The sequence below is a fragment of the Pseudophryne corroboree genome, chromosome 8 (assembly GCF_028390025.1).
Source record: "Pseudophryne corroboree isolate aPseCor3 chromosome 8, aPseCor3.hap2, whole genome shotgun sequence".
NCBI lineage: Eukaryota > Metazoa > Chordata > Amphibia > Anura > Myobatrachidae > Pseudophryne > Pseudophryne corroboree.
The window spans coordinates 166960281-166974364 of record NC_086451.1 but is presented as its reverse complement, the minus strand read 5'-3'; the positions used below and the strand labels follow the sequence as shown (position 1 = coordinate 166974364).

The 14084-nt window shown below is 46.0% G+C and overlaps 9 non-coding genes and 1 pseudogene across 9 annotated transcripts; all 10 read left to right on the top strand.

Annotated features, from left to right (window-relative positions):
- The first annotated feature begins 7487 nt into the window (after window positions 1-7487).
- On the top strand, window positions 7488-7651 carry LOC134950694 (U1 spliceosomal RNA). Its single transcript, XR_010183569.1, has one exon. It is a non-coding gene; the product is annotated as a U1 spliceosomal RNA (small nuclear RNA).
- A 152-nt stretch (window positions 7652-7803) lies between these two features.
- Window positions 7804-7966, top strand: LOC134952636 (U1 spliceosomal RNA). The gene has a single exon (XR_010185119.1). It is a non-coding gene; the product is annotated as a U1 spliceosomal RNA (small nuclear RNA).
- Window positions 7967-8636: 670 nt separating this feature from the next.
- On the top strand, window positions 8637-8800 carry LOC134950512 (U1 spliceosomal RNA). The gene has a single exon (XR_010183418.1). It is a non-coding gene; the product is annotated as a U1 spliceosomal RNA (small nuclear RNA).
- Window positions 8801-8952: 152 nt separating this feature from the next.
- LOC134952411 (U1 spliceosomal RNA) lies at window positions 8953-9115 on the top strand. The gene has a single exon (XR_010184938.1). It is a non-coding gene; the product is annotated as a U1 spliceosomal RNA (small nuclear RNA).
- Window positions 9116-9785: 670 nt separating this feature from the next.
- Window positions 9786-9949, top strand: LOC134950795 (U1 spliceosomal RNA). The gene has a single exon (XR_010183652.1). It is a non-coding gene; the product is annotated as a U1 spliceosomal RNA (small nuclear RNA).
- A 152-nt stretch (window positions 9950-10101) lies between these two features.
- Window positions 10102-10243, top strand: LOC134953149 (U1 spliceosomal RNA; annotated as a pseudogene).
- Window positions 10244-10935: 692 nt separating this feature from the next.
- LOC134951470 (U1 spliceosomal RNA) lies at window positions 10936-11099 on the top strand. Its single transcript, XR_010184204.1, has one exon. It is a non-coding gene; the product is annotated as a U1 spliceosomal RNA (small nuclear RNA).
- Window positions 11100-11251: 152 nt separating this feature from the next.
- On the top strand, window positions 11252-11414 carry LOC134953204 (U1 spliceosomal RNA). The gene has a single exon (XR_010185484.1). It is a non-coding gene; the product is annotated as a U1 spliceosomal RNA (small nuclear RNA).
- A 671-nt stretch (window positions 11415-12085) lies between these two features.
- Window positions 12086-12249, top strand: LOC134951249 (U1 spliceosomal RNA). Its single transcript, XR_010184025.1, has one exon. It is a non-coding gene; the product is annotated as a U1 spliceosomal RNA (small nuclear RNA).
- A 152-nt stretch (window positions 12250-12401) lies between these two features.
- Window positions 12402-12564, top strand: LOC134953616 (U1 spliceosomal RNA). The gene has a single exon (XR_010185685.1). It is a non-coding gene; the product is annotated as a U1 spliceosomal RNA (small nuclear RNA).
- Window positions 12565-14084: the final 1520 nt, after the last annotated feature.

The following is a 14084-nucleotide window of genomic DNA, read 5'->3' as shown; positions in this document are numbered from 1 at the left end:
CCTCCTTCTCCTCCTCCCCCCCGTGCCGCTGCTCCTCTCATCTCCAAGCGACCCTCCTCCCTCTTCGTGTGTTACAGAGGCGGCAGCGTGTCTGGTGCTGCGGCTGCTGCCCGTAGTGCCCTGGCCTGATCTGTTCGTTACGACGGGCGGGCGGCGGGAGTCGCAGGACGCAGACCCGACGGGAGCGCTGGTGTGCGGCTGCGGCATGATACAATGAGTCATTGTGACTCATTGTAATGCCGGCGGCTGTGGGCCCTTGAGTGCGGCGGGGCCCCAGTGCAATGCACTGCCTGCCCTGCCAGTAGTTCCGCCCCTGGTGCCCCCCACTGGTGTGGGCTCCTGCAAGAGAGCCCCAGCGTCATGCAGTGGATTTGGCAGAAGCAGAGGACTCTGCTCCTGCGATCTTGAAGAGGCTTCTTGGAGTCAGCATCAGCATTCCCTTGGTGAATCCACAATGCCCTCCTATCCGAGACTGCCATGAAATTGGCCAGTGAGCACTTGTGCCCGGTGTAGGATTTTTAAATATGTGTAGTTTACTGTATGCAAGGGTTTAAAACCTTTTAGGAACTGAGATCTAAGGTGTATTACATGTAGTTTAAAAAAAACAAAAAAGGTTTATTTTATGGCAGTAGTTTCCAAACTGGGGTTCTTGCACTGGTAGCATAGTTTGGTGGTCCAGGACCAATTAAAATTATTTATACTTTATTAAATTGGCAAAACCATTCCCTCACAACATAACTGAACCTGAGGATGACATGCTATAAACACAATTTACTTAATTTTATATTTTTTTCTGAATTTCTCAATAAAGAAAACTTTGGCCTAGGGGTGCCGTGAAACAAATTTTGATACTATTTATTTATATAGTGCTCTTTCTCCAACAGGACTCAAGGCGCTTGAGATATGGCTTCTGGAACTGAACACAGGATTCTAAATGTGGCTGTACCAAGGACCTATACAGTGGCATTACAGGTTGAGTATCCCTTATCCAAAATGCTTGGGACCAGAGGAATTTTGAATATCGGATTTTTCTGTATTTTGGAATAATTGCATATCATAACGAGATATTATGGTGATGGGACCTAAATCTAAGCACAGAATGCATTTATGTTTCATATATACCATATACACACAGCCTGAAGGTCATTTTAGCCAATATTTTTTATAACTTTGTGCATTAAACAAAGTGTGTGTACATTCACAGAATTCATTTATGTGTCATATACACCTTATACACACAGTCTGAAGTTCATTTAATACAATATTTTTAATAACTTTGAGTATTAAACAAAGTTTGTGTACACTGAGCCATCAAAAAACAAAGGTTTCACTATCTCAGTCTCACTCAAAAAAGTCCGTATTTCGGAATATTCCGTATTTCGGAATATTTGGATATGGGATACTCAACCTGTATTACTTTTTTCTGCTACTGGTTCTTTACCTATGCAAACAAGCATCTGACTTGCCTTTCCTATTGCTTTGTTACATTGCTCACCTGAAATAGTAATACTTAGATAGCTTTCCTCTTGCCATTATAATGCCCTTAATATTATAGTTAGCCTTTGTATTTTTGAGACGTGTATGATTTTGCATTTTTTGGCATTAAATGTTGCCATGTTCTTGACCATTCCTCTAGTGCAGGGGCGGAACTGCCAGAGACAACGGAGTCAGTTGCCGCCGGGCTCCAGCCCTAAAGGGGCTTCCTCCATTGCCCTCCGGCTGTTACGTGCCCTTCCTACTAAATAGACAAAGGCGCTACCAGCAGGGTCTCGCAGTTTGTACATTCCATGCCGTAACACCCTTCTTTCCACCTTTTTAAAGACCCAGCCCAGCAGCCTCGCCGCTGCCACCACCGCTAGCTGCAGCACTGCCAGCGGTGGGGTGCCCCTGCTTCTTCTCACACCACAGATAGCTGGGCAGCACTGCAACTGCCTGCCTGATTGCTCCGCCCCCTTCCGGCTCCCAAGCACCTCTGCTGCCCAGTGATCCAGGAGCCTGCTGCTAGGAAGAAGTGGCCGAGCTTCAGCAAGCGAGTCTGGACACTGGCGGAGGAAGCCATGATAACCAGATAATGGGGAGTGGAGAGCCAGTTCCAAGGTAATACTTTATACAGCTGGTTGAGATCCTGGTCGGTGGATATGGATTTCAAGAAAACCCTGGAGGTGCTTCCTTTCAAGGGAGACACTCTCTTTGGAGAAGACCTCAATAAGATTGTAGCTGATCTGGCTACTGCTAAAACAGCTTGCCTACCTTGTATGACTCCTACCACGCAGAAGGCTAAAAGTACTTTCCCTTGGCCCTTTCATCCTCAAGGTAAAGCGTACCCAAGGTCAGGCATACCCAAAGCAAGCTCATGCTTCCAGACCTGCCAAGCCCAGACTGAAGCAAGCCTGGGCTGCCCATCAGCCTGCTTCCAAAACGGACAAGCCTGCCGCATGACGGTGCAGGCCTCCCTCTGGGGGATCCCAGGGTGGGGGGCCCGACTTCTAGGTTTGGCATAATTCTAAGCTAGAGAATTCTGTTTGGAGCTCACCTTGTACTTTGTGAAGAAATAATCAGCATTGTGGCTGAGCAGATACATGTAGTGTGTGGCTGCAAACTGCATGGATCTGCTGCGTTGTAATGCTGATACTTTTTTTTTCAAAGTACCAATAGCTTCATATAATGTTCACAATTTTTATGCAGGATCAAATAGCTCAATAGGTAGGGTGTTTGATTAGAATTCAACAGGTTATAGGTTTGAATCCTGGGTATGGTAGTTATAGGTTTGAATCCTGGGTATGGTATAGTTGTTCTGACTGCCGGCATCCTATCACCTGGGATATCATACTAAATAAATGGAGTTGATCAATTTTTTTTTTTTTTTTTTTAAACTAGGGACAATTTCCAGATACTTTTCTTTATAACTGAGATTGCCCCCTGGAACTTCACATCAGTTGACAACTATGCATGAGTGGGCAGTGCTTGCTCTGGATCTGCCCACCCATTTATGTGCCGTCATAAAAGAAAGCACAACTGGCAGTTATCCTGGGCGTACACTACACAATTATCTGTCAGGCTATCTATCCAGTCTGGATGGATGGAATGAAAATCTGGTAATGTATAGGAGCAAATGTCAATTAACCATTTGCTCCCAAACACTAGAAAAGTGGTCAAAAATGGTCATTACACAAATTGGTTAAACCCAAAATTTAACCAATTTGTTTAGGGGACCATTTTTGTCCATTTTCTAGTGTTTGAGAGTAAATCGTTGATGGTCATTTGCTCACATAGATAACCGGATTTCTATTCCAACCAGCCAGTGTTGGAGATATGGTCTGCCAGATTACATAATGCATACCAGAGCCATAACTAGACTTTTTGGTGCCCTGTGACAGATAATTATATGCGCCCCCCCCCCTCCCCATTTTTGCAATATGGACAAAAGGCGCATGCCTTGTGGGGAAGGGGCATAACAAGATTGGTCTCAGAGAAAGCACATGAGATATGAAGATATATCTAGTATACTTGACACTCAATGGTTTGTGGTATTGCCGGGGTGCCCTCCTTAAATGCATATACAGTCACACATGGCGTGTTTGTGCAAATGGCATATCAGCAGTCAGCACTAACTGGTGACATGCCATTTGTACAAGTAAGCCATGTGTGACTAATATATAAACATACTTTATTAAATAACACCTCAAACTATCATACCCAGGATTCAAACCTATAACCTGTTGAATTCTAATCAAATACCCTACCCATTGAGCTACTTGATCCTGCATCTATTCTAACCTCCAAAAACAGATTCAGTTGCATTTTCCAGCGTGTTTTGTTTGCGCCTTTGCAAATGTCTTACATCGACAAACTTATTTAGTACTATTTTGCAAATAGGGTTACATTGTCGCAACATTGTGTTCCCTAATTGCTTGATTTTTTTAAATGCAACAATTGATAAAGACACCTGATAATTGCTCTGTGGAGTCTTATTTTGTGTCTACTTCTTATCTACATTTAATTCCCTACCTCTAATCAAGGCATTTTTAAATGCTGGGGGCTGCCAGGACGTGAGGCCTACCTAGACTTTAGATCTGAATTTGAAAGTACTTGTGAACTAACTTAATTTCCTACTTCTAAATTCATTCCTAAATTCACTACTTACATGAATCCTGTAGTTGGGCATTTTGGGACTTCAATTGTGGGCATTGTTTTGTGTCCAGACCAGCAGCTGGTGGTGTGCATTTGCTGGAAAGGCATCGAAGACCTCCGATATGCTGCATCTCCTGATGTGTGTCTCCCTCAAGTGGCTGTCAGCAAATGCATGCTAGACACCCCATTCCAAGCTGATTGTGACATCACGGAACATGCATCATAGAACAGGCATGCTAGAATATGGGTCTTCAACCTGCGACCCTCCAGCTGCTGTGGAACTACATATACCAGCATGCCCTGCCTCAGTTTTAGCATACCTTAATAGCAAAACTGTGGCAGGGCATGCTGGGATGTGTAGTTTCACAGCAGCTGGAGGGCCACAGGATGAAGACCCATGTGCTAGAGCCAAGCCGCAGGTACATTGAATGCTAGCAAGCTGAATGTTTAAATCCTTTTTGTTCCGCAGCATTCCAATGCGGAAGATTCCATGGAACCAGAGATTATTCCATTGAGAAGGACATGCTGCCTGGATGACTGCACTGTGCAAATTAAATCACGGAGCCAGTTGGCTTGTGGGTGGCTCTGGTGACTGGGTGGTTGGGTGGGCGGTGTGTCGGAGGTGGAGCACATGCAAATGAATGTGTATCATCCAGCTAGTGAGAGTGAAAACTCATGCAGGAGTGTGCCTGCTTGTCAGTGGGTTATGCACCTTGCCAGGCGTCAAATCTACATGGAGCAGCTGGAGGGGACAAGAGCAGGTTTGCAAAATATAGATAGAAGAGCATATATGCTGGCGCATTCTCCATGATTGTGTCAGCTTATGTTTTGGTGCACTGCACTTTCCTTCACTAAGTTTTAGCCATTTTGGTTAAACGCAAGTGTAGTTGCTTCTCGTACTTTTGGCTGTGATCTTGTATCGTGGTTGAAGAGTCTGCTGGAGGGATTGTTTTCTTCATTGGCGAGAGACTGAAGATATTCCAGGATGGAAGGCTTGGGAACACTATCCGTTTTTCAGTTGTGGAAGAGTTGAAAGACCGGATTGGACTACATTCTATAGTAAAGGATATCTTTGTATTTATTAATCCTCCATTTATATGTGTCTGTCTTTCAATAAAGCTTCGGGCTTGTGATTCCCTCACCCTCTTACACTCCACACACATAGCCTTATTAACTGTTGTATTATTGTATAGTTTAAATGTATAGTGCAGTTCATGATTTATAGTGTAGGCTGGCCTGTGCTGTAGTTCTTGAACTGTACTATACCGACAGCATTTGCATTGTGTTTTATCTGTGCTGCAACACAGTACTTATGTGTGTAATGTTTATGTATGTTTTTTTGCTTCTTTATGTCAATAAAGACTGCTTTTTCAATCCAATATCTGAAAACAATCAATGTTTATCTTTGATGGCAATAGAAGTGGTATGATATTTGCTGCTTTTGAAAGGCAATATCTGATATGTCCCCTATCTGGGAACCATATATTAAATGGCTTTTCAGAAAAGGAAGATGGTAGAAGAGCTTTCAGTTCTTGTTGGACCGATGCACATTTCCTATTCTAGCCTCCAAAAACAGATTCAGTTGCATTTTCCAGCGTGTTTTAAATGCGCCTTTGCAAATGTCTTACATCGACAAACTTATTTAGTACTATTTTGCAAATAGGGTTACATTGTTGCAACATTGTGTTCCCTAATTGCTTGATTTTTTAAATGCAACAATTGATAAAGACACCTGATAACTGCTCTGTGGAGTCTTATTTTGCGTCTACTTCTTATCTCCATTTAATTCCCTACCTCTAATCAAGGCATTTTTAAGTGCTGGGGGCTGCCAGGACGTGAGGCCTACCTAGACTTTATATCTGAATTTGAATGTACTTGTGAACTAACTTAATTTCCTACTTCTAAATTCATTCCTAAATTCACTACTTACATGAATCCTGTAGTTGGGCATTTTGGGACTTCGATTGTGGGCATTGTTTTGTGTCCAGACCAGCAGCAGGTGGTGTGCATTTGCTGGAAAGGCATCGAAGACCTCCGATATGCTGCATCTCCTGATGTGTGTCTCCCTCAAGTGGCTGTCAGCAAATGCCTGCTAGACACCCCATTCCAAGCTGATTGTGACATCACGGTACATGCATCATAGAACAGGCATGCTAGAACATGGGTCTTCAACCTGCGACCCTCCAGCTGCTGTGGAACTACACATCCCAGCATGCCCTGCCTCAGTTTTAGCATACCTTAATAGCAAAACTGTGGCAGGGCATGCTGGGATGTGTAGTTTCACAGCAGCTGGAGGGCCACAGGATGAAGACCCATGTGCTAGAGCCAAGCCGCAGGTACATTGAATGCTAGCAAGCTGAATATTTAAATCATTTTTGTTCCGCAGCATTCCAATGTGGAAGATTCCATGGAACCAGAGATCCTTCCATTGAGAAGGACATGCTGCCTGGATGACTACACTGTGCAAATTAAATCACGGAGCCAGTTGGCTTGTGGGTGGCTCTGGTCACTGGGTGGTTGGGTGGGTGGTGTGTCGGAGGTGGAGCACATGCAAATGATTGTGTATCATCCAGCTAGTGAGAGAGAAAACTCATGCAGGAGTGTGCCTGCTTGTCAGTGGGTTATGCACCTTTCCAGACGTCAAATCTACATGGAGCAGCTGGAGAGGACAAGAGCAGGTTTGCAAAATATAGACAGAAGAGCTCTCCAGCCTAGTTTGCTGTCTGTTTCCACTTTTCTTTTCTTGAGCCGCTCCCTTCTATGCCCTTGCGCACTATCCTGACTTCTCCCGTCTGCTTACTTTGTGCCTTCCAATGCACAATGCAAACTACAGGTAGTGCTGCAGGGCCCACACCCTTTTACTTGCCTTACAGAGCAGCTCTGGAGCTGTTACAGTGCCCAGCTGCTGCAAGAAATCAGCTTGAATGCTTCAGGGGCTGGGGCATAGCCAACATGAGCCCCACACCGAAGGAGGGTGGAGGTGTTTAATGCGAACTAGAGGTCATCCAAGCGCCGCAAAAGGCCGCCATGCCCTGCACGCCCCTTTTCTCTTTTCATATGCAGACGAGGGTTAAAGCCAACTTTGACCCACTGCTTGGATGGCATTACCATATGCAAATCAATCTGCTGCAGGCCTTCCCCCAGGAATGCTTGCACTAGTTGTTGCATTTGGTTTGTTGTTTGGGGGTGCTTCAGTATTAGGCAGCCTTCTGCCCTCCCATGTTCATCTGAAAATATGTGTTCTCCCTGCAGTTGTTGTCCCCAGATGAGAGTTCCCTTGTGCTGCCTCAGTTGAATCTCCTTTACTTGACAGAGATGTGCCTGAGCAGCGGCCCTCTCCAGCCCTATCCCAAATCATACTTATCTTGCATAGGAGATACCATGGTCATGAAGATTGTTTTCCCAGGGTGAGGTTCATTCATTGCATTCTGGGTATGCTGACCCCTGTGATTTCCCCAAATGTGGGAAACTTGACTGCATTATTTGTAGTAGTGGGGGACAGTGTTTGTGCTTTCCTCTGGTCAGCTCTGGTAAAAGTCAGATTTCTTTGTCTCATTTCTTCCTCTAGCCTTGTTCTTCTTTCGAGAGTTCCCTTGTGCTGCCTCAGTTGGATCTCCTTCACTTGACAGGGGGGTGCCCGAGCAGCGACCCTCCCCAGCTCTAGCCCAACTCCTACTTACCTGCCAGGTGAGATACTATGATCATGTAGGTGCTTCTCCCAGGGCAAGGCTCACCCATTGCACTCTGGGTGTGCTGCTCCTGCGATTTCCCCAAATGTGGGACACTTGACTGCATAATTTGTGTTTCCCCTGGTTGGCTCTCGTATAATTCAGATCTCTTTGTCTCAGGTCTCTCTCCAGCCTAGTTTGCTGTCTGTTTCCACTTCTCTTTTCTTGAGCCGCTCCCTTCTATGCCCTTGCGCACTATTCTGACCTCTCCTGTCTGCTTACTTTGTGCCTTCCAACGCACAATGCAAACTACAGGTAGTGCTGCAGGGCCCACACCCTTTTACTTGCCTTACAGAGCAGCTCTGGAGCTGTTACAGTGCCCAGCTGCTGCAAGAAATCAGCTTGAATGCTTCAGGGGCTGGGGCATAGCCAACATGAGCCCCACACCGAAGGAGGGTGGAGATGTTTAATGCGAATTAGGGGTCATCCAAGCGCCGCAAAAGGCCGCCATGCCCTGCACATCCCTTTTTTCTTTTCATATGCAGACGAGGGTTGAAGCCAACTTTGACCCACTGCTTGGATGACATCACCATATGCAAATCCATCTGCTGCAGGCCTTCCCCAGGAATGCTTGCACTAGTTGTTGCATTTGGTTTGTTGTTTGGGGGTGCTTCAGTATTAGGCAGCCTTCTGCCCTCCCATGTTCATCTGAAAATATGTGTTCTCCCTGCAGTTGTTGTCCCCAGATGAGAGTTCCCTTGTGCTGCCTCAGTTGAATCGCCTTTACTTGACAGAGATGTGCCTGAGCAGCGGCCCTCCCCAGCCCTATCCCAAATCATACTTATTTTGCATAGGAGATACCATGGTCATGAAGATTGTTCTCCCAGGGTGAGGTTCATTCATTGCATTCTGGGTATGCTGACCCCTGTGATTTCCCCAAATGTGGGAAACTTGACTGCATTATTTGTGGTAGTGGGGGACTGTGTTTGTGCTTTCCTCTGGTCAGCTCTGGTAAAAGTCAGATTTCTTTGTCTCAGATCTTCCTCTAGCCTTGTTCTTCTTTCGAGAGTTCCCTTGTGCTGCCTCAGTTGGATCTCCTTCACTTGACAGGGGGGTGCCCGAGCAGCGACCCTCCCCAGCTCTAGCCCAACTCCTACTTACCTGTCAGGTGAGATACTATGATCATGTAGGTGCTTCTCCCAGGGCAAGGCTCACCCATTGCACTCTGGGTGTGCTGCCCCTGTGATTTCCCCAAATGTGGGAAACTTGACTGCATAATTTGTGTTTCCCCTGGTCGGCTCTCGTATAATTCAGATCTCTTTGTCTCAGGTCTCTCTCCAGCCTAGTTTGCTGTCTGTTTCCACTTCTCTTTTCTTGAGCCGCTCCCTTCTATGCCCTTGCGCACTATTCTGACCTCTCCTGTCTGCTTACTTTGTGCCTTCCAACGCACAATGCAAACTACAGGTAGTGCTGCAGGGCCCACACCCTTTTACATGCTTTACAGAGCAGCTCTGGAGCTGTTACAGTGCCCAGCTGCTGCAAGAAATCAGCTTGAATGCTTCAGGGGCTGGGGCATAGCCAACATGAGCCCCACACCGAAGGAGGGTGGAGATGTTTAATGCGAATTAGGGGTCATCCAAGCGCCGCAAAAGGCCGCCATGCCCTGCACATCCCTTTTTTCTTTTCATATGCAGACGAGGGTTGAAGCCAACTTTGACCCACTGCTTGGATGAGATCACCATATGCAAATCCATCTGCTGCAGGCCTTCCCCAGGAATGCTTGCACTAGTTGTTGCATTTGGTTTGTTGTTTGGGGGTGCTTCAGTATTAGGCAGCCTTCTGCCCTCCCATGTTCATCTGAAAATATGTGTTCTCCCTGCAGTTGTTGTCCCCAGATGAGAGTTCCCTTGTGCTGCCTCAGTTGAATCGCCTTTACTTGACAGAGATGTGCCTGAGCAGCGGCCCTCCCCAGCCCTATCCCAAATCATACTTATTTTGCATAGGAGATACCATGGTCATGAAGATTGTTCTCCCAGGGTGAGGTTCATTCATTGCATTCTGGGTATGCTGACCCCTGTGATTTCCCCAAATGTTGGAAACTCGACTGCATTATTTGTGGTAGTGGGGGACTGTGTTTGTGCTTTCCTCTGGTCAGCTCTGGTAAAAGACAGATTTCTTTGTCTCAGATCTTCCTCTAGCCTTGTTCTTCTTTCGAGAGTTCCCTTGTGCTGCCTCAGTTGGATCTCCTTCACTTGACAGGGGGGTGCCCGAGCAGCGACCCTCCCCAGCTCTAGCCCAACTCCTACTTACCTGCCAGGTGAGATACTATGATCATGTAGGTGCTTCTCCCAGGGCAAGGCTCACCCATCGCACTCTGGGTGTGCTGCCCCTGTGATTTCCCCAAATGCGGGAAACTTGACTGCATAATTTGTGTTTCCCCTGGTCGGCTCTCGTATAATTCTGATGTCTTTGTCTCAGGTCTCTCTCCAGCCTAGTTTGCTGTCTGTTTCCACTTCTCTTTTCTTGAGCCGCTCCCTTCTATGCCCTTGCGCACTATCCTGACTTCTCCCGTCTGCTTACTTTTTGCCTTCCAACGCACAATGCGAACTACAGGTAGTGCTGCAGGGCCCACACCCTTTTACTTGCCTTACAGAGCAGCTCTGGAGCTGTTACAGTGCCCAGCTGCTGCAAGAAATCAGCTTGAATGCTTCAGGGGCTGGGGCATAGCCAACATGAGCCCCACACCGAAGGAGGGTGGAAGTGTTTAATGCGAACTAGGGGTCATCCAAGCGCCGCAAAAGGCCGCCATGCCCTGCACGCCCCTCTTCTCTATTCATATGCAGATGAGGGTTGAAGCCAACTTTGACTCACTGCTTGGATGACATCACCATATGCAAATCCATCTGCTGCAGGCCTTCCCCCAGGAATGCTTGCACTAGTTGTTGCATTTGGTTTGTTGTTTGGGGGTGCTTCAGTATTAGGCAGCCTTCTGCCCTCCCATGTTCATCTGAAAATATGTGTTCTCCCTGCAGTTGTTGTCCCCAGATGAGAGTTCGCTTGTGCTGCCTCAGTTGAATCTCCTTTACTTGACAGAGATGTGCCTGAGCAGCGGCCCTCCCCAGCTCTATCCCAAATCATACTTATTTTGCATAGGAGATACCATGGTCATGAAGATTGTTTTCCCAGGGTGAGGTTCATTCATTGCATTCTGGGTATGCTGACCCCTGTGATTTCCCCAAATGTGGGAAACTGGACTGCATTATTTGTGGTAGTGAGGGACTGTGTTTGTGCTTTCCTCTGGTCAGCTCTGGTAAAAGTCAGATTTCTTTGTCTCAGATCTTCCTCTAGCCTTGTTCTTCTTTCGAGAGTTCCCTTGTGCTGCCTCAGTTGGATCTCCTTCACTTGACAGGGGGGTGCCCGAGCAGCGACCCTCCCCTGCTCTAGCCCAGCTCCTACTTACCTGCCAGGTGAGATACTATGATCATGAAGGTGCTTCTCCCAGGGCAAGGCTCACCCATTGCACTCTGGGTGTGCAACTCCTGCGGTTTCCCCAAATGTTGGACACTTGACTGCATAATTTGTGTTTCACCTGGTCGGCTCTCGTATAATTCAGATCTCTTTGTCTCAGGTCTCTCTCCAGCCTAATTTGCAGTCTGTTTCCACTTCTCTTTTCTTGAGTTGCTCCCTTCTATGCCCTTGCGCACTATCCTGACTTCTCCCGTCTGCTTACTTTGTGCCTTCCAACGCACAATGCAAACTACAGGTAGTGCTGCAGGGCCCACACCCTTTTACTTGCCTTACAGAGCAGCTCTGGAGCTGTTACAGTGCCCAGCTGCTGCAAGAAATCAGCTTGAATGCTTCAGGGGCTGGGGCATAGCCATCATGAGCCCCACACCGAAGGAGGGTGGAGGTGTTTAATGCGAACTAGGGGTCATCCAAGCACCGCAAAAGGCCGCCATGCCCTGCATGCCAATTTTCTCTTTTCATATGCAGACAAGGGTTGAAGCCAACTTTGACCCACTGCTTGGATGACATCACCATATGCAAATCCATATGCTGCAGGCCTTCCCCCAGGAATGCTTGCACTAGTTGTTGCATTTGGTTTGTTGTTTGGGGGTGCTTCAGTATTAGGCAGCCGTCTGCCCTCCCATGTTCATCTGAAAATATGTGTACCTCCTGCAGTTGTTGTCCCCAGATGAGAGTTCCCTTGTGCTGCCTCAGTTGAATCTCCTTTACTTGACAGAGATGTGCCTGAGCAGCGGCCCTCCCCAGCCCTATCCCAAATCATACTTATTTTGCATAGGAGATACCATGGTCATGAAGATTGTTCTCCCAGGGTGAGGTTCATTCATTGCATTCTGGGTATGCTGACCCCTGTTATTTCCCCAAATGTGGTAAACTTGACAGCATTATTTGTGGTAGTGGGGGACTGTGTTTGTGCTTTCCTCTGGTCAGCTCTGGTAAAAGTCAGATTTCTTTGTCTCAGATCTTCCTCTAGCCTTGTTCTTCTTTCGAGAGTTCCCTTGTGCTGCCTCAGTTGGATCTCCTTCACTTGACAGGGGGGTGCCCGAGCAGCGACCCTCCCCAGCTCTAGCCCAACTCCTTCTTACCTGCTAGGTAAGATACTATGATCATGAAGGTGCTTCTCCCAGGGCAAGGCTCACCAATTGCACTCTGGGTGTGCTGCTCCTGCGATTTCCCCAAATGTGGGAAACTTGACTGCATAATTTGTGTTTCACCTGGTCGGCTCTCGTATAATTCAGATCTCTTTGTCTCATGTCTCTCTCCAGCCTAGTTTGCTGTCTGTTTACACTTCTCTTTTCTTGAGCCACTCCCTTCTATGCCTTGCGCACTATCTTGACTTCTCCCGTCTGCTTACTTTGTGCCTTCCAACGCACAATGCGAACTACAGGTAGTGCTGCAGGGCCCACACCCTTTTACTTTCCTTACAGAGCAGCTCTGGAGTTGTTACAGTGCCCAGCTGCTGCAAGAAATCAGCTTGAATGCTTCAGGGGCTGGGGCATAGCCCCACACCGAAGGAGGGTGGAGGTGTTTAATGCGAACTAGGGGTCATCCAAGTGCCGCAAAAGGCCGCCATGCCCTGCACGCCCCTTTTCTCTTTTCATATGCAGACGAGGGTTGAAGCCAACTTTGACCCACTGCTTGGATGACATCACCATATGCAAATCCATCTGCTGCAGGCCTTCCCCCAGGAATGCTTGCACTAGTTGTTGCATTTGGTTTGTTGTTTGGGGGTGCTTCAGTATTAGGCAGCCTTCTGCCCTCCCATGTTCATCTGAAAATATGTGTTCTCCCTGCAGTTGTTGTCCCCAGATGAGAGTTCCCTTGTGCTGCCTCAGTTGAATCTCCTTTACTTGACAAGGGAGGCATTTTGGATTTTTTCTTTGGGTACCCTTACACCTGATGGTCTGAATGAGAGCATCGAACTGAACAACATTGGCAGTCTCTGAAGATTTTATCTATTGATTTACCTAATATATTATTTATTGAATATCCATTTATTGTATGTTTAATAAATAAACAAAATTATTAGAAGTAGCTATTTTGGAAACAGCTTTCCTCTTAGGATGAAACTGTATAATCCTGTTGTGTGTATTCCTTTAATGTTCCTTAGTAAAATCCACTAGTAATGATGAACATCAGATTTCTTCCTCCATCCTCTTTTTACACTTTCTCTTGGTTCTATATATATATATTTTTTTTCTATTTTTATTTATTTCCCCTCCTTCTCCCAAAAGGCCCCCCTCCCTCTCCCCCCCTCCCTGTTTTAAATTTTAAAATCTTTAAATATTTAAATCTTCGAATCCTTAAATTGTCTGTTTAATATTTATTTTTTCTTCAATTCTTTTTGTTGTTTAAACAGCAATGTAATTATTCCAGGGGTTAAAATAATGAAATATAGAAATAATATTAACAAAAATTAAAGGTAAAAATGAATTGATAGAATGATCCCATTAAAAGTAAATAAATTATATGGATGTTAAGCTGAGCAGGTTGGATTCGAACATGGGATTAGCTGCATAGAGTGCATTTGATGTTTCCCCTGCGCCACAAGAACTGCTTTAGTAGTGGCATGGATTTATGTTACCCTAAAAGGTTTTATATAAGTAAATGGGGATCCTTAGTGCTGAGTCTCTGAATTATGTATATGTGATTATAGATATGAGGTATTGATTGAAAGATTATAGGTTAATCTGTATATAGATTATATATTTTCTGTTATTTTTTAAACCACCTTGTTGCTTATTTTATTATTATTTTTAA